We start from the raw sequence: 21,599 nt of genomic DNA, 5'->3' as shown, positions 1-21,599 counted from the left end.
CTACAATAAAGTTGGCTGACAAACTTTCTTTTGATCTTCTTGCAGAATATAATATAGCTTGTGTCTTTTTGCCAATGTTAAAAGCTTTAAACCCTGAAGCACCACTGGGTATTATCTAAACAGCTATGTAGACAACAGTTGTTTTAGCATTAAACTTGCACTTGCACATTCGGCCTAAACATGGTTTAGATTAGAATATACATTTTGGCCCTGAAATGTAGGTAACTGATCCAACCCTTCCAATTCTGTGGATGGCAAGACAAGTTCTCTCTACTCTTAATTTTATATGTAAAATATTATGTGTAATTCATATTATGTATGTTTTAGGTATTGGAATTTCTGTTAAAAATTTTTTCAGTAATTTTGAAATAAGTAAAGTACTAGTGGTTTTGTTACTTAGATTAATAAAAATAATAAGCAGTCTCTTAGGAAGTGGTCATAACATCTATTTCACCATTGATTCAATTATGTGCACTCTGCCTTTATGGAACTTAAAGTCTGGTGTGTGGGTAGGAAAGGTAGCCATTCAACTGCTAATTGTATAATTAAGTAGTGTGATAAGCACTGCAAAGGAGAAGAATAGGTTTTGAGCAAGTTTATACTGCAGGAACCTAATCTAGTCTGGGTGTCTGTGTGTCTCAGAAGAGAGGTCTGAGGGGTGATTAGGAGTGGAGATAGGGAGGCTCACAGCTAATTAATAGTATAGTTGGATCTGGAACCCAGATCTTCTGATTCTTGGTCCAGAGTTTTCCACATACCATTCTGCCTAGTTACAAAAGCTTAAAGGAGTAACTGCAGTAGGAGGGGCTTGGTCAGCTCTCTGGTAAGTTGCGGAGAAATCAAGGAAATTGAGAATTGAGTAAGCCACCTATGCAACAAGCTGTCAGTAAAACAGATGTCATTTGTCAGTGGTCTTACTCATTTATTTTTTTGTAGAGGAGCAGATTACTGAAAAGATATGTGGGACCTAGGAAAGATGACAGGACAGAGCAGCATGTGTCATGAGATCTTGTCTAATGAGAGTGAAGGGGTTAAGAAGAGTTAATGAGGTGGACTTGGGAAGCAGGAATGGAGAAGGTTAGGAAGATAATGCTAAGAGTTCATTTGAAATCAGTTTGAATTTTAAGTAGGTTAGATCAGCTATTTTCACATTTTCTGCAGCAATATTTTGTACTCCAAGAGCAGAATTAGGGAAAAGTTTTTTTTTAAATATATATTTTATTGATTTTTTTACAGAGAGGAAGGGAGAGGAATAGAGAGTTAGAAACATCGATGAGAGAGGAACATCGATCAGCTGCCTCCTTACACACCTGCTACTGGGGATGTGCCTGCAACCAAGGTACATGCCCTTGACCAGAATCGAACCTGGGACCCTTCAGTCCCCAGGCCGACGCTCTATCCACTGAGCCAAACCGGCTAGGGCAAGGGAAAAGTTTTAATCCAGTATTGGTTGCTTATGAGTCAAATGAAGTATGTAGAAAAATTTTAAAAACTTTTATTAAAGTAACCAAATACCCCATTCATTGGTTAGATTGCAAAAGAATATTTGAGGAACTGTCATAATGGTGTTGAGGCTAGCCATGACCTGGACTACAGAGGTGTACTGCATAGGTCATATAGCTATACTTCTCATTTGAGGTAAGAATTCTCATGTCAAGAGCCTGCCTAGATAACTCTATCTGCCTTCATCATTTATGTGATGATGTGATTCATTACCTCACAATGTAGTCTATTTCTGTTTTGAATAACTTCTGTTGGTAAACTTTGCTTTATGCAGTACATGTAACTTTTATTTTCATCTGCCCCACCCTTCTTGAATTTTTTCTTTTGCCTATTTGGCATCACTCTATCTCCTGATTCATTTTTTCTCTGATCAGTTCTTCACTTGTTTTTAAGGTTTTTCTTTTACCCCTCTTAAATATTGGTATCTAAAGTTGATCTCATTATACACTCCACTTGTCTTCAGTTGCTCCCTGTGAGCTAATGACTCTCCTATTCCCCTCTTTTTTACATGCCACTCAGTAGCTAATTGAATAGGCACCTTACATTACACAAGTCCAAAGGTAAATTGATCTTTGCTCCTCTTCCTTTCTGCTTCCTTCATCACCTTTTTCCAGACTATAACAAACCAATTCCTGGTCAGGGTACTTACATTGTTTGAATGATTGCATGGATTTGTCTTCCTATGTTACCTGCATTGGACATCACTGTTCACCAGTCAACCAAGCAGTCATCCTGGGCCTTCTCCTTTCCTTCATTCCCATAGCCAATAGTTCTGTTTGATTTTTACCTCCTAGATATTTCTTGAATCTGAATCTATATCTTTTCATCATTATTTTCACCTATACTAATAATATTGGTTTCCTAATTAACCTTTTTATCTTCACTGTTATCATTTAGAAGTCTGACCTCCTTCTGGAATGAGCTTTCTTATATATTTTTCTGAGCATGCCACTCCTACTTACAGTCTCTTATTATAGCTTGAGTGTTAGAGCCTAAACTTCTTGGCATGGAGATTGTGAGGCCCTTTGTGTTCTTTACCATTGGCCTTCCCCACTCCCAATTCAAAGCCTCACGGCTAAGTACCTCTAATGTGTACCTGGTGTTCCACCACTCTGGATTAATTGCAGCGCTTCATGTCTCCATTGCTGCTCTTTCTTCCTGTTAATGCCACTCCCCACCTTGTCCACTTCTGAAACTCCTACTCGTCTATTCATTGGATTTTTCTCTACTAGCTTGCTCCCTCAAAGAATTAGTCATCATTCTCTGTGTTCCCATAGCTTTCTGGGTACTTTTCATCTTGTGTTAATATTTTTCTTGTCTTCTCTACTAATTTGAACTTCTTAAGGATTTGAACTCTTATTCACCTTTGTATGCCTACTAGAGCACAAACATCTGGCACAGAGTCCATAGCCAGTTAATATCTACTGAATGAAGCTTGAATTGCCTTTGTTTTTTTTTAACTGCTTGAGCCATACAGCATATCTGATTTCTTTATATGATGGCCCTTCATGTATCTGATGACAAAATTTATATGTGCATGTGTCACTCTCCTCTCCTTTTCTAAATTAATCACCCTTGATTCCTTCAGCCTCTTTTCACATTACTTAGTTTTCTGACCCCCATTCATTGTGAGTTTGGTTATCCTACTTGGGATATGCTGCAATTTTAGTGTTTATTAGTTTTGTCATCTTTGGAAAGATCAATGATCATGCTAAGTCATCTGTATATATTGGCTTATGCCCTTCTCTGCCTGCCTAATAGGATGAGGTATAAGAGAGTTAATAGATTTCCAGGATAAATGTTCAAAGGATATAAGAAATGTGATTGCTCTTAGTAAACCATATGAAAATTAATAATGTGATGTGAGATAGTGAAAAAAGACATGATATGGAGGCAGTGGATTTGGGTTATAACTTATAGTTCCCCAGGTTTGTCAGAGAATGACATGTAAGATTGCTTTTAAACTATAAAGTGCAGTATCTATGTAGAATGGTTTTAACATTTCTTTGTGAACTTAAAAATATACTATTATTTTTTTAAGAGTATATATATTTTCTATTGGCTTAAATCAGTGATGGCGAACCTATGACACGTGTGTCAGAGGTGACGCGTGAACTTATTTTTTTGGTTGATTTTTCTTTATTAAATGGCATTTAAATATATAAAATAAGTATCAAAAATATAAGTCTTTGTTTTACTATGGTTGCAAATATCAAAAAAATTCTATATGTGACACGGCACCAGAGTTAAGTTAGGGTTTTTCAAAATGCTGACACGCCGAGCTCAAAAGGTTCGACATCACTGGCTTAAATGATCATTGCTGGTTGCTTTATGAGTTTTCTCTATGCTAATAAAAATATTAGGGTTGCCCTGACTGGTTTGGCTCAGTGGATAGAGCATTGGCCTGCGGGCTGAAGGGTCCCTGGTTCGATTCTGGCCAAGGGCATGTACCTTGGTTGCGGGCACATCCCCAGTAGGAGGTGTGCAGGAGGCAGCTGATCGATGTTTCTCTCTCATCGATGTTTCTAACTCTGTGTCCCTCTCTCTTTCTCTCTGTAAAAAAAATCAATAAAATATATTTAAAATATTAGGGTAACATTAATCTCATTTTGTGGAGGTTCTATTTATTTTAATAGTTTTTTATTTTCAAACACTTTATTACTGACTTCTTTGTGATTGGGAGATATTTATCTTGCCATTGGTAGGTGTTTTGGCTTCTATGTAAAATTGCATCAACAGTAGGGGAACAGTCAAGGGAAATGACTATACATTAAGTTCATATTGACCAGAGAACTAAATGAGGTGAGGAAAAATCTTGTGTTTATGATTTTTTTAAAATGGACTTTGACATGGAACACAGGTCATTGAAAGATATTAAAATATAACCCCGATTTTGGATTCATTTAGAGTAAAAATAGTTTTTTGACCAAAATTTTTGGAAACATAAAAATATTCACTTAGACCTACTGGTATAATTTTGGTATATTTCTTTTTAGTCACTATCAAAATGCACATCAATTTTACATTCTAATCATGGTGTATGTACAACTTTATATATTATGTATATTATGTACATTATGCCATTTTTTTTGCAATCTTATTTTTAAAAATTTATTTAAAATACTTAAATACATGTTCGAAGTAAAACAATATAGAAGTACATAAAGTAAAAAGTTTATCAATTCTGCCAACAAATTTTGCTTTTTACCCATAAATAACTACTTTTCATACTTTTCCTCTGCATTTATATATGTGTGCATGTTTTTACTTTTTACATATAAGCAGGATCATACTACTATTGTTTTTTAACAATATAGATTTGTATATATAGATTTTCCTATAACCATTATTTAAAATGTTTGTATAATATTCCAGTGAATGAATATTAATAGTTGCTAATAACAGTAGCATTTATTGAACACTCACTGAGCTTCCAGGTACTGTGCCAAGCTCTTTTACATGCATTTAATCCCTTATACAACCCCGTGAAGAAGATAATATTCCCCATTCTACAGATGAGGTAATTAGCTGAGTCTCAAATATTAAGTGATTTGCATAGTAGGTCTCACAACTCTCAAGTGAAAAGTGGGTATTCTAGTACAGGTTTATCCAGGTCCAAAGCCTATGCTTATTATTATACTGCACACTGCCTCTAATGATTTATTCTCCTGTTATGGATATTGAAGTTGTTTTCAGTGTTTTGCTGTACTAAAGAATGCTGTCATGATGGTCTTTCCCATGTATATTTTAGATTCTCACACATGGGATTATTAGTGAAAAGATAATTTTTGTGTATATGTGGGGGGTCCACTTATTGTAATGGTATTAAGAATAATACCAGTGACTAGTACTTTTATAACTTTTTCAAGTTATTTTCACCTTTAATTGTGGACTTTGAATACTTAAGGCCATTATTTTAAATGCAGATCCGAAAGCCTTTCTGTTTCATCTGTTACCTGAGGAGGTTAATTAATTACCCAAGGTAATCTCAAAGGTCCCTTCTACTTCTGAGATTCTATACCTCTGACGTCTATAAAATTAAGTGGTGGATTTACCTCAATTAAATGACCCCTATTCAGTTCTTGTGTTTGAACACTGATTTTTTTCTATTCTTGGATGCAAGAATTACCTTTTGTCATTCTCTGAAGTTCAAGTTACTATACATCTTTTTTTTTTTCTGATGTAAAGTTGGATGTGATTGGGAAAATCTTTTAAGTTGCTTGTAAATGATTGTGTATGATTTTATTTTATATGTGTGAAAGTAGCTTTTGGGTGATTTCAAGAAATAAAGTGTTAAGCAATTGTGAAATATTTTAAGTTGCAATATTATTTGCAATATTGGTTGCTTATCCTTAGGCTTGTAAGGAATGTAAAGTAAACTGACCAGGTTGCAGATCTGGCTGAAATGAGTAGGGTTTGATTCCCCTTTGACCTCCTTCTGTAAAGAAAGGAGAGAAAGAGATAGTGGTTACATAGGTTTTATTTTACTGAAATCAGTACTTGTATTCTTCTTGTTAAGAAGTTAACAGTTGGCCAGTTTGAAATTCAGATTGTATCTGCTTTTTCTCCTAAAAAGAACCATGAGAAAAACCCTTCTTTAAAGTTGTTTTCTAGTGAGAATTTTAAGATTTAATTTTCCAGTCAGTTGGACAGTTCTTCTATAGTCAAAAATAAAAATGTAGGTAATTTTGGCTAGTTGCAAACATGTTATCTCTGAGGGCTAATTATGTACAAAGGTGTGCACCGGGGAGATACTAAGATGAATTGGATATGTTTTCTATCCTTAGGAATCATTGGTTTAATAGCAGAGATAAGACATACCCAGAGATAATAGATAACTTGATTTAGAGGGAAAAAGTGTCATTATTGCTGCAAGTGAAAAGACAAATTCTGGAACCATTATGTTACTGTCTTTCAAGAAATAGTGCTGCCCTGGCCAGGGTGGCTCAGTCGGTTGGTGCATCGACCTGTACACAAAAAGGTGGTGGGTTTGATTCCTGGTCAGAGCACATACCTAGCTTGTGGGTTTGATACCTGGTCGGGGCACCTGCAGGACATCGATGTCTCTCTCTTTTTCCCTCCCCTCCCCTCCCCTCCCCTCCCCTCCCCTCCCCTCCCCTCCCCTCCCCTCCCCTCCCTTCCCCTCCCCTCCCCTTCCCTTCCCTTCCCTCCTTCCCCCTCTCCCTCTCCCTCTCCCCCTCCCCTCCCCCTTCCTCTTTCTAAGATCCTATATAATAAAGAGGTAATATGCAAATTAACCCTCACACCCTCACAAGATGGCTGCCTACAACCAGGACGGCAGTGGGGGTTAGTGAGGGACAACCAAATGACTGAACAGCAGGCTGCTTGGGGCGACCAGGCTGGTGGGGTGGGGGTGGGGTGTGCAGTTGGGGGTGACCAGGCTGGCGGGGGGGCAGTTGGGGGTGATTAGGCTGGTAGGGGGGGCAGTGAGGGGTGACTAGGCAGGCGGGGGGTAGTTGGGGGTGGCCAGGCCGGCAGGGAAGCAGTTAGGGGTGACCAGGCTGGTGGGGGGGGGGCAGTTAGGAGCGACCAGGCCGGCAGGGGGGCAGTTAGGGGTGACCAGGCTGGCAGCGGGAGGCAGTTAGGGGCTACCAGGCTAGCATGCAGAGGCGGTGAGGAGCGATCAGGCTGGTGGGGGGCGGGGGAGGGGCAGTTAGGAGCGACTACCCAGGCAAGCAGGTAAGCGATTAGGATCCAGCGGTCCAGGATTGTGAGAGGGCTGTCTGGTTGCCGGTTTAAGCTCGATCCCCTGGATCATGCCTAAACTGGCAGTCGGACATCCCTCAAGGGGTCCCAGATTGGAGAGGGTGCAGGCTGGGCTGAGGGGGAACCCCTCCTCCCCCCGCACGAATTTTGTGCACTGGGCCTCTATTAAGTTAAAAAAAAGAAATAATTTTAGTTGTGTATCTTGAGAGTGATCCTTACTTAGCTTTACCAAGTTAGTAGACTAGAATTCACAGAGGAAGTTATTTTTTATTTCCTCTAAGTAAACGATTACTGGAATGTTTGAATATATGAGAATACTAATAATGAAGCCATCTAGGGGTGCAGCTACTTCCATGTCTTTGGGAAATCTGGAGATTGATTGTAATGGTTTTCAGGATTTATTATTGGTCAGTAATAGCCAGTAAAGCTTACTGAGGCATCCTGAGCACAGTGCATTTTTAAAATGATACTGCGTGGAAACTGAATACAGAATATTTTTTAGCTGTAGAATGAGTTAAAAAAAGCACTGAGATACATCTTTATACATAAAGTATAATTAGGATTATAGTATTGTAATTTAAATATTCTGGGATAGAATACCAAATTATAAGTTTTATTTATTACTTTTTATTCACAGCATAAATTTTGATGTAACAACTAAAATTTGAGATCTCTTTGGTTAATTCTTGAAGCTTTTGAAGTTTGAAGTGGGGTTATTTCTTGTTTTAAATGTACATAATTACATATCCAAGGTATTGTGTGAACACTTCTTACTGCGATAACCACTGTGTTAATAACACCTTGCATACATAGAACTCAACCATTATGCACCTTCACCTCCAAATTATAACTGAAGACTAGGATATTAAGACATAATTTTTGAAGTCTGCATCAAAATAAATAAATTTCTCAGAGTCCCAAAGGTGCTTGTTGAGTACCTTTAATTCATAAGCAGTTCTAACAAACTGTGTTCTTACTGATTTCTAAGCCCAGTGCTGATCAGAAGTGGGTAGAAAAGTAACTTGGGACCACCTTCTGACAACAGTAAAGGAAGGAGATTTAAAATAAACATAAGAACACAAAGTTCTTCCCTTAAACAGAAATAATTGTCTCAGCCAAGCTGAGGATTTCCCTTTCTGTCACTGTTAATGGATATTGCCTGCCCTTTCTTTTCCCCCTCATACTATTACAGAGTTGCTCTCTGGGATCTTTGCCCAGAAATCTGAGAAGTCTCACCTCACTTCAAATTATATTGGGTCCAGATTGACACCTGAGGTGGGAGAAAAGGAAATATGAGTAGGAAGAGAAGTGGCCTAGCAGGGTTCCTTCTCTGCTGGTCCCTACTCCTCTAGCCATGGAATTTATCTTTATTATCAGCATCTTTAACCCCAACGTGTATATACATTTTTCATTTTTGGGTAATTGTTGGTTTGCCTTCTTAAAAAATTAAAAACATAAAATTTCAAAGAATGTGTAAAAGAAAAAGTGAGATCCACCCCTCTCCCCAGAGATAACCACTGTAAATAGCTGTGGGCTTTGTTTTGTATATACAATGAAATCCTATCTAATAAAAGAGAAAAATGGTAATTGGCGTACGACGATACCCTTTTCATTGGCTAATCAGGGCTATATGCAAATTAACTGCCAACTAAGATTGGCAGTTAACTGCCAACAAGATGGCGGCTAATTTGCATATGTAGGCACAATGCAGGGAGGCGAAAGGGAAAGCAGGAAGAAGCCCCCTGCCACTGACAGTGATCAGAAACCCAGGGGGGAGCTAAGAGCTGGGGGGCAGGGCAAAGACGGCCCTGGGGCCGCCTTTGCGCTGTCCCCCAGCCATGATCGGAGAATCAGGTGCCTTTTCCGCCCTGGCCAGTGATAGCAGGAAGTAGGGGTGGAGCCAGCAATGGGAGCTGGGCACGGTCGAAGCTGGCAGTCCCAGGAGCTAGGGGTCCCTTGCCTGGGCCTAAAGCGAAGCCCACGATCGCGGGGCCGCTGCAGCTGCGGGTCCCCGCTGCCCGAGCCGGACTCCTCAGCCAGAGGCGTTAGGCCTGGGCAGAGGCGGAGCCTGCAACCGCGGGGAGCTGGGGCTCCCCTGCCCAGGCCTGACACCTCTGCCGGAGGCCTCAGGCCTGGTCAAGGGGCCAATCTGGTGATTGGTGATTGGAGGGTGATGAGGGTCAACTCCTCTGGCTAAGGCATCAGGCCTGGGCAGGGGGCTGAGCCAGGGATTGGGGGGATATGATGGTCCCCTTGCCCAGGCCTGAAGCCTGGGTCAGAGGCGTCAGGCTTGGGCCAGGGGTGGAGCAAGCGATCAGAGGGAGATGGGGGTCCCCTGCCCAGGCATGATTCCTGGGCCAGAGGCCTCAGGCCTGGGCGGGGGCCAGAGCCAGTGATCGGGGGGAAATGGGGGTCCCCTGTCCAAGCCTGACACCTCTGGCGGAGGCGTCAGGCCTGGGCAAGGGGCCGATCAGGCGATCGGAGGGTGATGGGGGTCTACGCCTCTGGCTGAGGCATCAGGCCTGGGCAAGGGGCAGAGCCAGCAATCGAAGGGGTCTGAGGGTCCCCTGCCCAGGCCTGACGCCTGGGCCAGAGGCATCATGCCTGGGCTGGGGGCAGAACCAGTGATGGGGGGAAATGAGGGTCCCCTGCCCAGGCCTGACGCCTCTGTCTGAGGCGTCAGGCCTGGGCAAGGGGCCGATCCTGCGATTGGAGGGTGATGGGGGTCAACGCCTGAGGGCTCCCAGTATGTGAGAGGGGGCAGACTTGGCTGAGGGACACTCCCCGCCCCCCCCACACACCCAGTGCACGAATTTCGTGCACTGGGCCCCTAGTATTTATATAATATACATAATACAACTTACATGTTGGGTTTTGCTGTGCGTACTGTTTTCCAATTTGTTTTCGGATATTTTCCCATGTGAATACATATAAATTTGTTACAGCTGTTTTGCTGACCATATGATATTTTATAGATGTACTAGAGGCCTGGTGCACAAAATTCGTGCATGGATAGGGTCCCTAGACCTGGCTGGCAATTAGGGCCAATTGGGGCCTTCCTTCTGGCTGCCAGCCAGGATCTTCCTTTGTTCATCGCCACCCCCTGGTGGTCAATGAATGTCATAGTGAGCAATCGAACTCCTGGTCTCCTGGTTGAACTCCCAAGGGGACACTTTGCATATTAGCCTTTTATATATATAGATCATAACTTATTTAAGCAATTCCCTTTTGATGCTCCCAAATATTTAATTGCAAATATGTTCAGTGAACCCACTTTTTACGTAGTATCTTTGTGCACACATTCAAATAAACTATAGAGTAAGTTTATAAATGTGAAATTGTATTAAAATTTTTGACATTTTTGAATTATTCTCCAAAAGCTGATTTACTCTCCTATCAAAGTGAGAGTGTCTGTTTCCTCATACCCTTGCCAACATATTAGTTGTTTTAGGCTTCTAAGTCTTTGCCAGTATGATAGGTGAAAATGTGTATCTCTTTAAATTTTATTTTATTTATTTTTTAAATATGTCTTTATTGACTTCAGAGAAAGGGAGAGGGAGAGAGAGATAGAAACATCAATGATGAGAGAGAATCATCGATTGGCTGCCTCCTGCACATCCACTATTGGGATTGAGCCCCAAACCCAGGCGTGTGCCATGACTGGGAATTGAACCATGACCTCCTGATTCATGGGTCAGTGCTCAACCACTAAGCCACACTGGCTGGGCTAATTTTAATTTTTAAAATAGAGCTCAGTATCTTTTTAGATTTTTATTGATGGTTTATATTGTTTCTGATAATTATTTAATTGTGTCTTTTCTTAATATTGCTATATCCTTTTTTAAATAAATGGTTCATTAATTGAACAATACATAAGTAAGAATAGGAACAATTAAAACTTTATAATTGTCTGAACTTTCATGGCTGCTTATGATTTTTAACTTAATGAGAAGTGAAGTGAGTAATCAGTCAATTTCCTTATCTGACTGCTAACCACTGCTTATGTTCATTGGATATAAATTCGTAAACTTTCAAACTGTTCTGTTTTGAAAGAAAAAAGTTAAATATTTTATTAAATTATTTGATTGAAAAATAGGAATTGAAACAGATGCTATTCTTTCAAGACAGGATAAGCAATTTTGGTTTAGAGTAAGATCAGTTAATCAAATACTTGAATACTAGTTTGGCTTAAGGTACAGAGGTGGTTTAAAGTGGAAGGTGGATTAAGAATGCAACAGGAAAGATAAGTTTAAGGGGCAGGATATGATTTTTATTTTGGATACCTTGAGCCAGAGATGCCAGCAGAACAACTCTGCGAGAGTATTACAGAATTAGGGCTCCGATAAGAAATCTGTCCAGACTTTTGGCTAGAAATGTAGGTTCAGGAATTAACTGATGGAGTTGATAGTTTAAGCCATGTGACTAGATCATGTCACTGAAGAAGGAAAAAGAAAACCTAGGACAAAGACTTGAACATGTACCCATAGTTGGGTGTCCAAAGAAAGGAAATACTACTCTGTCTGCAGAAGAAAGATACGTACTTATAATCAGTGCTATACGATAAAGTTCATTTCCCCTATGATATCTTATTCAGAAACATCTGAATAAGTGGGATAGTGCTAAAGTACTGTTAGTTCTTTTCCCTTACCCCTCCATGCATGTGGTGAGTTACAATGCTAGGCAGAGGGGCGGGGGGTGGGGGGCTTACAAAGACATCTCTGTATAATTTTTACTTTAAATAATGTATATAATAACCACTCTACTGGGTTGAGGTAGACAATGAATGAGGTAATGTGTGCTCATGCTTAGAACAGAGCCTGGTTTGTCCTAATCACTCTTTAAATGTGAAACGTTGTTGTTTTTAATACTATTATAAATGAGGAGAAGCTAGATAAAAATACATGAAAATTAGATAATGCTTATATAATTTATATCTGATGGCTGTGTATAATTAGATTGTAAATTAGAGTGAGCTTATGTTGAGAAAGATAAGGATTTATTTAGTTTGGAGTATTTAGTTAAATTTCTTAGAGAGAGAGAATTTGAACTGGATTTGAAGGCATGAGTAGGCTTTTTATTTTCATTTTTATTTTTCCAAATGAGCTCCGGTATTTTTGTTTGAAATATACAATAGAACATAAAATGTTTCTGAGAACACTAAAACAACAGCAGAGTGAAATAGAAAAATCAACCATTGCATAAATTTTATTTTTTATTTAAAAATTAAATTTTTTTAAATTGATTTGAGAGAGAGAGAGAAAAACATTGATTTGTTGCTTCACTTACTTATACCATTGGTTGATTCTTGTGTGTGCCCTGACCAGAGATCAAACCCTCAACCTTGACCTGTGATGTTGAGCATCTTTTCATATGTCTATTGGCCTTCAGTATGTCTTCTTTAGAGAGGTGTCTATTCAGGTCTTTTGCCCATTTTTAAATTGGATTGACTTTTTTTTTTTTTTTTTGGTGTTCAGTTGTATGAATTCTTTATAAATTTTGGATATTAATACCTTAGCAGATGTATCATTGGCGAATAAGTTCTCACCTTCAGTGGGTTGTCTTTTCATTTTGTTGATGGTTTCCTTTGCTGTGCAAAAACTTTTTAGTTTGATGTAGTTCCATTTGTTTTTTTCTTTTGTTTCTCTCACCCGAAGTGATATATCAGAAAAAAAATTGCTACAAAAAAATGTCCATGATATTACTGCTTATGTTTTCTTCTAGAATTTTTATGGTTTCGAGTCTAACATTTAAGTCTTTGACCCTTTTTTTTTTTTTTTTTGGTTAATCCTCACCGGAGGACATTTTTTCCATTGATTATTAGAGAGAGAAGAAGAGGGATAGACAAGGGAGCGAGAGAAAGAGAGAGAAACATTGATATGAGAGAGACAATTTGATTGGTTGTCTCCTGCATGCTCCCTGACCAGGGCTGGGGATTGAATCTGCAACTCAGGCACGTGCCCTTGACTGAGAATTGAACCTGTGACTCTTTGGTGCATGGGCCGACACTGTAACCACTGAGAAACACCGTCCAGGGCTTAATGCATTTTGAGTTTATTCTTGTGAATGGTGTAAGAAGGTGGGTTAGTTTCTTTTTGCCCGTATTTGTCTTATTTTCCAATACCATTTATCGAATAGATCAGCGGTTGCCAACTGGTGGTCCGTGGACCACTGGTGATCCGTGAGATCCGAAAGGTTGGCAACCACTGGAATAGACTGTCTTTACCCCATTGTATAGAATGCCTCCTTTGTCAAATATTAATTGACCATTGCGGTGCGGGTTTATTTCTGGATTCTCTATTCTGTTCCATTGATCTGTGTGTCTTTTTATGCCAGTACCAACCTGTTTTGATTACTACGGCTTTGTAGTGTAGTTTGATGTCAGATAATATGATTCCTCCAACTTTGTTCTTTCTCAAGATTGCTGTGGCTATTTGAGGTCTTTTGTGGTTCCATATAAATTGTTGTATTATTCTAGTTTTTGAAATATGCCATTGGTATCTTTATAGGAATTGCATTGACTCTATAGATTGCTTTGGGTAGTATGGACATTTTAATACTGTTAATTATTCTTATCCATGAACCTGGTATATGCTTCCATTTATTTGTATTTTCTTCACTTTGTTGTTTCTGTATCTTACAAGTTTTCGAGTACAGGTCTTTTACATCCTTGGTTAAATTTATTCCTAGGTATTTCTTTGAAGCAATTTTGAATGAGATTGTTTTCTTAGTTTTTCTTTTTGATAGTTCTTTATTGGTCTATAAACACGCAACTGATTTCTGGATATTTATTTTGTATCCTGCTACCTTATGGAATTCACTTATCAGTTCTAGTAGTTTTTGGTGGAATCTTTAGGTTTCTCATGTCATCTGCAAATAATGACAGTTTTCTTCCTTTTCAATTTGGATGCCTTTTATTTTTTCTTCTTTTTGTTTGATTGCTGTGGGTAGGACTTCCAGTACTATGTTGAATATGAGTGGTGAAAGTGGGCATCTCTGTCTTTTTCCCAATCTTAAGAGAAATGCTTATAGTTTTTGCTCATTGAGTATGATGTTGGCTGTGGGCTTGTCATATATGGTCTTTAGTATGTTGAGGTATATTTCCTCTATTCCCACCGTACTGAGAATTTTTACCATAAATGGGTGTGGGATTTTGTCAAATGTTTTTTTCTACATCTATTGATGTGATCATGTGGTTTTTATCTTTAATTTTGTTTATGTGGTGTATCTCACTTATTGTTTTGTGGATGTTATAGTAACCTTGCACCTCTGGAATAAATCCTACTTGATCATGGTGTGTGATCCCCCCCCCCCCCCAAATTCATCATCTTTACATTCAATGAATTAATAGCAATGGGTTCAGACTGGCCAGATCCAGGGTTCTGTGGGCCTTGGGGGCAGGCCCAGCTACAACAAACACAGGAAAATGGGTGAGAGGGCAGGGGGAGGAGAGAGTTAACAGATTTGATCTTAAACTTGGGGTGTTGGGTGGAAAAGTGATGATCCTTAGGGCTTGGGGTCAGGACCAGCAGGAAGAAAGCTGTGGATCCTCGAAGGGGTGGCTGGTACCCTTGGGGCTGTGCTGATTGGGAAGAAAAATGAGGCCTCCTCCCCTGAGGACTAGGCACTTGCCTCAGTCTCCTCCTGCCCCCACACCATCTATGGGAGAGATGGGACCCTCATCCCCTTGCTCCTCTCACTGGCTCAGAGGCTGTTCCAGGTTGAGCCTCTGAAAGAAGCATTTGCCCAACTCATATGTGCTTACCATGATGGCACAGGAAGGTGAGGCCTTGATGATCTTTGGGAGGAAGCTTATGAAGAGTCCCCTGGTGCCAGATCCTACTCAGCCTGGATCCTCCGCAGCAGCAGCCAGGTGGAGTCGGTGTGTAGGAGTGACACTCTCATAGCCTCAACTGCTCTCAGTGCAACCTGGGGTTGATTTTTCACCACATCTGAGGGTGGAGTCAGGATGACAGACACTGTCTCTGAGGTGCCACCAGCCACAAAACTGATGCCCTGACGTCTGGTCCTTTGGCTTGAGCTAGCTCTTCACCAGCTCATAGTTGAACCAGTACAGGACTGAAAAGGGCACGTTCCGAAGAGCAGTGGGGCTCCAGCCCAGCCACAGTGAGTGTCAGCTGCCCTGAGCTATGGAGGTTTGGACACAGGCACCCAACTCCCTGTATGACACATGCTGAGCCTGCAACTTTGTCCATACCAGCTCTAGGGGGCTTATCACAGTCACAGTGCCCAAGCGGGCCAGTGCACCAGCCACCATGGGTGCATAGAAGTCAGAGGTCAGGGCTTGACCACACAGGAAGCCCTTGAGTTGGTCATAGGCCGTGAAGTAGATGGCGGTTGCTGGCAGTCATCACCAGGGTGGCTGGGAGGCCACTCCACGGTCCTGGTACCCTCATGTCTCACAATCTTCACAAAGGCATCCATAGTGCCAGTGACGCCAGTGGGGTCCTGAAACCAGATCGCACAGTGGGCACCATTTGGGCACAGGTACAGGGCCTCCAGGACACCTTTGCAGTACAGGAGGCACTTCCCTGTGGGTCAGAGAGAGGAGGGCAGTTTGGCATAAGAGAGGCTCCAGAGTCTGGAGGGAGGCATCAACTTGCTGGTCATTGAGGGGCATTGAGACTGCAGGTGGGCTTTCACCATGTCCAGGGGAGTCATGAAGAGGGAAGTGGCCACACCTCCAGCACCTGAGGCCACCATTTGTTGGAGGGGGCTGATGCCGCCAGGGTCCTGATCAGACATCTTATAGTTTCAATTCTGGCTTTAGGATGGCCCTCACGTGGTGTGGCACAGTGCCCAGGGTAGGGCAGGCCAGTGGCGGGTCCGAGTGTGGAGTTCCCATGCATTTGCCTTGCTTCAAGGTCAACAAGGAAAGGTGTATGATCTTTTTAAGGTATTGCTGAATTTGGTTTGGTACTCCTTTGTTGTGGATTTTAGCATCTATGTTCATCAGGGATATTGGCCTTTAATTTTCTTTCTTTGTAATATCTTTATCTTGTTTTGAAATTATGGTAATGCTGGACTTGTAAAATGAGCTTGGTAGTCTTTCCTCCTCTTGAATACTTTGGAATAGTTTGAGAAGGTTATATGTTCATTCTTTTTTGAAAGTTTGGTAAAATTCACCTATGGAACCATGTGGTCCAGGACTTTTGTTTGTTGGGAATTTTTTGATTACTACTTTAATTTCTTTAGTTGTAATCTGTTTATTTAGATTTTCTGATTCTTCCTGATTCAGTTTTGTAAGATTGTATGTTTCTAGGAATTTTTCGTTGTTGTTAATCCTCCCTTGCCCAAGGACATTTTTTCCATTGATTTTTTTAGAGAGAGTGGAAAGGAAGGAAAGAGAGGAGGGAGGGAGGAAGGAAAGGGGGTTGGGGGAGAGAGAGCGAGAGAGAGAGGGGAGAAACATCAATGTGAGAGAGAAACATTGATCAGTTGCTTCCCCCGCATGCCCCAAATCTGCAACCCAGGTATGTGCCCTTGACCAGGAATTGAACCCCTGACCTTTCAGTGGGCTGTACAACACTCTAGCCCAGTGGTTCTCAACCTGTGGGTCGTGACCCCTTTGGGGGTCAAACGACCCTTTCACAGGGGTCGCCTAAGACCATTGGAAAACACATACATAATTACATATTGTTTTTGTGATTAATCACTATACTTTAATTATGTTCAATTTGTAACAATGAAATTGGGGGTCACCACAACATAAGGAACTGTATTAAAGGGTCAAGGCATTAGGAAGGTTGAGAACCACTGCTCTAGCCAGTAAGCCATGCCAATCAGGGCTGTTTTTAGGAATTGTCCAATTTGTTCACATAAATGTAGTTGTTCATAATATTTTCTTACAATCCTTTGTATTTCTTTGGTGTCAGTTGTTACTTCTCTTTCATTTCCCATTTTACTTATTTGGGTCCTCTCTTTTTTTTTTTATTGATGAATTTGCTTAAAGGTTTGTCAGTCTTGTTTAATCTTTTTAAAGAACCAACTCTTGGTATCAATGATCTTTTGTAATTTTTTTTTAGACTTTATTTTGTTTATTTCTGCTCTGATCGTTATTTTCTTCCTTCTCACTTTGACCTTTGTTGTTCTTTTTGAATTTCCTTTAAGTATAAAGTTAGATTGTTTATTTGACACTTTTTTGGTTCTTGAGATAGGCCTGTAATGCTATGAATTTCCCTCTTAGAACTGCTTTTGCTGTGTCCCATAGATTTTGGGTTGATGTGCCTCATTTTCTTTTGTTTGAAGGTATCTTTTGATTTCTTCCTTGATGTCATTGTTAACCCATTCATTGTTTAGTAATATGTTTTTTAGCCTCTATGTGTTTGTGTGTTTTTAGTTTTTTTCTTATAATTGATTTCTAGTTTCATATTGTGGTTAGAGAAGATGCTTGATATGATTTCAGTCTTCTTAAATTCACTGAGACTTATTTTGTGTCCTAACATGTAGTCTATACTAGAAAATGTTCCATGTGTACTTCAGAAGAATTTATATTCTGTTGCTTTGGGGTAAAATGCTCTGAAGATATCAATTAAATCTATCTCATCTAGTGTGTCATTAAGGCCATTGTTTCTTTGTTGATTTTCTGTCTGGAAGATTTATCCATTTACATTAATGTGGTGTTAAAATCCCTTACTGTGACTGCATTACTGTCAGTCTCTTCTTTTATGTCCATCAAGATTTGCTTTACATACTTAGGTGCTCCTATGTTGGGTGCATAAATGTTTATAAAGTTTGTATCTTCTTATTGGATTGTTGCCTTTATCACCATGTAGTGCCCTAAAATCTATATTGTCAGATATAAGTATTGCTACTCCAATTTTTTAAAATTTCCATTTTCATGAAATACGTTTTTTCATCTCTTTACTTTTAGTCTGCCTGTATCTTTTGTTCTGAGGTGGATCTCTTATAGACAGCATATATATGGGTCTTGTTTACTTATCCATTCAGCTACCCTATGTCTTTTGATTGGAGCATTTAAGCCATTTACATTTAAAGTGGTTATTGATAGGTACTTATTGTCATTTTATTCTTTTAGCTATGTTTCTCTGTTTTTTTCTCCTCTTCCTCCTGTGCCTTCTTCCTCCTTTCTTCTTCCCAGTCCTACTCCTCCTCTTCCTCCTATCCTCTTTCTCCTTTTTTTCCCTTCTCTTCCTCCCCCCCCAATTCCTTGTGGTCCCCCTCGTTTTTCCTTGGGTCCTCCCTCTCTTCCTCTTGTTATTCCTCGTTCCTTTTACATTTCTTGTTATACTTCTTTAGCTTTTCTTGTCTGGGAATCTCTTTATTTTTCCTTTAATTTTATTCTTTCTTTTTAATTCTCTCCTGAGGATATATTTTTATTGATTTTAGAGACAGGGGTGGGGGGGGGTGGGGAGGAAGGAGGTAGAGAGGAATGGAGAGAAAGAGGGGGGAAAGAAAGAGAAAGAGAAACATCGATTGCTTGCTTCCTGCATGTGCCCGACCAGGGATCAAACCTACAATTGGGTATGTGTCCTGACTGGGAATCAAACCTATGACCCTCTGGTGCACAGGATGACGCTCCAACTAACTGAGACACACTCACCAGGGTTGTCCTTTGGTTTTAAATGATATCCTGGAAATAGTCTTGCTGGGTAAAGTAGTCTTGGTTGTAGGTTCTTGATTTTTATCACTTTGAATATTTTACACCAATCCCTTCTTGCCTGAAATGTTCTCTTGAGATTGAGAAGTCAACTGTCAGTCTTTTGGGAGTTCCCTTGTAGGTAATTAAGCACTTTTTTCTTACTGTCTTTAAGATTCTGTATTTGTCTTTAACCTTTTTCTTTCTTTTATATATATATATATATATATATATATATATATATATATATATATAAATTTTTTTTAATTGATTTTTTACAGAGAGGAAGGGAGAGAGAGAGTTAGAAACATTGATGAGAGAGAAACATCGATCAGCTGCCTCCTGCACACCCCCTACTGGGGATGTGCTGGCAACCAAGGTACATGCCCCTGACCCAAATTGAACCTGGGACCCTTCAGTCCGCAGGCTGACGCTCTGTCCACCGAGCCAAACCAGCTAGGGCCCTTTTTCATCCTAATTATGATGTGTCTTGGTGTGGACCTCTTTGGATTCATCTTGTTTGGGACTCTTCATGCTTCCTTGAATTGTGTGTCTTTTTCCTTCACCAATTTAGGGAAGCTTTCATTTATTATTTCATTAACTAAGTCTTGATCACCTTGCTCGCTCTCTTTTTCTCTCTCTCCTTCTTATGCCCCTATGATGCAAATGTTGTTATGCTTCATGTTGTTCCAAACTATCCTCATTTTTTTGGATCCTTTTTTCTTTTTGCTGTTCTGCATTCTGCCCAGACCTTGGCAGGCCAGAGCCACAAGGAGTTGGGAATGTGGGGTCTCCAGGAATCTGGGGAGTGGAGCTAGTAGATCTCCTGTGAGATTCACTGGAAAGTAGGGGGAATGGCCCCCAACCCAGAGCCGCACAACTCAGTTACTGACAACCTGGCCCTATGCAGCCTACTCAATAAGGCACAAGTTTTCCATTGTTGGTCAACAGGGAGTCCAGAGTGTGTGGCTAGTCCATTCCCTCAGGCTGATGCTGTATGGAGGGGTGTTCCACCCAAGTAAAATGGCATCTGTAGTGTGGGATAGTGATTTATGTAGGAAATAGGCCTCTGTGATCCATCTCCAGCATAGTCAACTTTTAATTGAAACAATTACTGAATTTCCCCAGGGCAAACAGAATGTAGGGAGGAGAGAAGTGCATATAAGAACAAAGAACTGTGTACATGAGCCAGCATCATGGTGGGAACCCCTGAGGTGCCTGCCTCAACTAGACAGGGGGAGGTGGGGACAACTCAAAAGGCTTCAGCCCAATTTTTTTAAATGGCCCAATGGGAGACAATAAGACTTCGGTGACGTTTGAGGAAACTTTTAACTCAGCCAGTGAGGAACTGGAAGAAGTTTTCTTGCACCTTGAGGATAAGTAGGCTGTGATTACTACTCCACATGTGCCTGTACAACCAGATTAACACCCGCTCTCGAGAACGTATTAAAGATCTCATTTTTGTCATACTTATGTCTCTGAGTTCGTTATTTTAATTAGGACAGGTGAGAATTTCTCACACTCAGCACAGGGTGCCTGGAGGCTGTCCCTTTAGCTCTCTCCCTAGAGCAGTGGTTCTCAACCTTCCTAATGCTGCGACCCTTTAATACAGTTCCTCATGTTGTGGTAACCCCCAATTTCATTGTTACAAATTAAACAGAATTAAAGCATAGTGATTAATCACAAAAACAATATGTAATTATATATGAATTTTCCGATGGTCTTAGGCAACCCCTGTGAAAGGGTCGTTCGACCCCCAAAGGGGTCGCGACCCACAGATTGAGAACCGCTGCCCTAGAACTATAAACCCCAGTCTCTTCCTCATGACTCTAGTCTGCTCAGCCCTCCCTCTGCTATAGCCCAGGATGAGTACCTGCAAACAAGATTTTGTGCATTTGGCCTTTTTGGAGGGCATTCTGTGTCTTTAGCAGACCCCCTTCTCTCCCTGGCTGACAAGTGTTATGTGGGCACCTCATCCCTGCTCTGGTGCTCTGGGTTGATTAGCCTGGCATTGGGTTTAGACCCCACAGTTCTCAGGGGGAATCTTTTCAGCTGAGATATCCCTCTGGAATCTCAGCTGTTGCTCATAGAAGAGGACCAACCCTTTCACATCTCCGCCCTTTCTACCAGTCTTGATGTGGCTTCTTCTGAATCTTTGGTTATAGGACTTCTCTTCAGCTAGTCTTCAGTTGGTTATTCAGGTAGATTGCTCTATATTTTAGTTGTAATTCCAGTTGGTTCTGGGAGGAGGTGAGTGTAACTTCCACCTGTTACTCTGCTCTCACAAGTAGGCTTTTTAGATGGACAGGTGTTTTTGTTTTTTGTTGTTGTTGTTGTTTTCCAAGGAGTGTAAAGGGAGGAGCATGGCTCATTTTTTTTTTTTTATTCTGAAGCTTATCATTTGTAATGGAGAGGTGATTGCTCAATGATGAAATCATAGGCCAGATCTTTTAAAGATTATAAGGCTAGAAAAGAAGCTGCAGATAGTGCTAATTCCAAATTTTAATACCTGAAACCATATCATTACATATTTTATTTTTAAGGCTTTATTACCTGTTAGATGTTGTGGACACTTTAAAAAAGTGTTTCTATGATTTCAGAGAGAGAGGGAGAGAGATAGAAACATCAGTGATGAGAATCATCAATAGGCTGCTTTCTACATGCTCCTTACTGGGGATCGAGCCCACAATCTGGTCATGTGCCCTGATCAAGAATTGAACTGTGACCTCCTGATTCATGGGTTAACATAACA

At 40.5% G+C, this 21,599-nt stretch overlaps 1 protein-coding gene and 1 pseudogene across 11 annotated transcripts in view; one reads left to right on the top strand and one right to left on the bottom strand.

The window, feature by feature from the left end:
• Positions 1–21,599, top strand: part of NEO1 (neogenin 1) — a 266,972-nt gene that overhangs the window by 2,079 nt on the left and 243,294 nt on the right. The window lies entirely within an intron of this gene.
• On the bottom strand, positions 14,883–16,013 carry LOC132212278 (probable mitochondrial glutathione transporter SLC25A39; annotated as a pseudogene).

This window comes from Myotis daubentonii, chromosome 1, assembly GCF_963259705.1.
Source record: "Myotis daubentonii chromosome 1, mMyoDau2.1, whole genome shotgun sequence".
NCBI classification, from domain to species: domain Eukaryota; kingdom Metazoa; phylum Chordata; class Mammalia; order Chiroptera; family Vespertilionidae; genus Myotis; species Myotis daubentonii.
This window is presented reverse-complemented; position numbering and strand designations above follow the sequence as displayed.